The sequence below is a fragment of the Callospermophilus lateralis genome, chromosome 1 (assembly GCF_048772815.1).
Source record: "Callospermophilus lateralis isolate mCalLat2 chromosome 1, mCalLat2.hap1, whole genome shotgun sequence".
Lineage (NCBI taxonomy): Eukaryota > Metazoa > Chordata > Mammalia > Rodentia > Sciuridae > Callospermophilus > Callospermophilus lateralis.
In genome coordinates this window covers 12,539,238-12,541,034 of record NC_135305.1, presented here as the reverse complement: position 1 = coordinate 12,541,034, position 1,797 = coordinate 12,539,238, and positions in this window count along the sequence as shown.

Genomic DNA, 1,797 nt, shown 5'->3' with positions numbered 1-1,797 from the left:
AAGATGCTAACACTGAGCTCCTCATGAAGGACATTACCATAGCAGCTAGGCACTGCACATGTGTTAGGTATCTTACTAGTTCCTGGGAGAAACTGCAGAATATTCTAACTGTGGAAAATAAAAATGCCTGTTCTCCCCTGGGAATTTGCTCACCAGAGGAAATTTGCTGTCTTGTACATTTCCATAGCCAGAAGAAATCTTACAATCCTTTGTATTCTTAAAAATTGTCATTCTGACTGGAGTGACACAAAATTTCAATGTAGTTTTGATTTGCATTTTCCTGATTAGAAGAGATATTGAGCATTTACTTATAACCCATTGTTTGGTCATTTGTATTTCTTCTTTTGAGAAGTGTCTTTTTTGCCCATTTATTGATTGGATTATTTGAGGAGTATTAAGCTTTTTTAAGTTTTTTATATAATCTGGCTATTAATTCCTTGTCTGAGGAGCAGGTGGCAAAGATATTCTCCACTCCATAGGCTCTCTCTCTCCACATTCTTGTTTCCTTTGTTGTGAAGATGATTTTTAATTTGATGTCAGCCTCCTTACTGATTCTCAGTTTTATTGCTTAAACCTTAGGAGTCTAATTAAAGAGGTTGGTGCCTGTGCCAGTTGGCATGATTTCTTTGTAGAGAGCCTATGTTTCCTTCTAGGAGTTGCAAAATTTGGGTCTAATTGCAAGGTCTTTGATCCACTTTCAAAGGACTTATAAGAATCTAGTTTCATTTGTCTACACATGGATATCCAGTTTTCCCAGAACTCTTTATTAAAAGAACTATCTTTTCTCCAGTGTATGTTTTTGTCACCTTTGTCAACTATCAGATAACTGTACCTATGTTGATGTGTCTCTGTGTCTTCTATTATATTCCATTTGTCTTCATGTCTATTTTAGGGCGAATACCATTGTGTTTTGGTAACTGTCGCTCTGTAGTATAATTTGTGTTGTAGTTTTGTGGTGACTCTAGTGTTACCCTTCTTGTTCAAGATTGCCTTGGCTATTTGGGGTCCCTTATTTTTCCAAAATGTTTTTCCTAATTCTGTAAAGAATGTCATTGGTATTTTAATGGGAACTGCGTTGACTCTGTACAATGTTTTTGTAGTATGGCCATTTTGATAATATTAATTCTGCTTAGCCATGAACATGGGAGCTCTTTTTATCTTCTCAGGTCTTCTTCAATTTCTTTCTTAAGTGTTCTCTAGTTTTCATTATAGAAGTTGTTTACTCTCTTGGTTACATTTATTCCAAAGTATTTTATTTTATTTTATAAAGTTATTGTGGATGGAATAATCTCCTTAATTTCTTTCTCAGAAGTTCCATTAATGGTGTAGAGGAAAAGTATTGATTTGTGTATGTTGATCTTGTATGCTGTTATTATGCTATATTTGTTTTTCAACTCTAGAAGCCATCTGGTAGAATTTTTGAGTGTTCTATATATAGGATCTTGTCATCAGCAAACAGATAATTTGATTTCTTCTTTGTGTATCTCTTTAATTTTCTTCTCTTGGCAGATTGCACTGTCTAGAATGTCAAATATTATTTTGAATAGGAATGTTGAGAGTGGATGCCTTTTTCTTGTTCCTGATTTTGGAAAAAAAATGTTTTTAGTTTTCATTCCTTTGATATGATACTAACCTTGGGTTTGTCATATGAAGTTTTTACAGTGTTGAGGTAAGTTCCTCTTATCCCTAGTTTCTCAAGCATTTTAAACATGAATTGGTGCTAGACTTTGTCAAATGCTGCTTTTGCATCTTTTGAGATAATCATGCAATTCTTGTGATTTATGTGTGAATATCCAT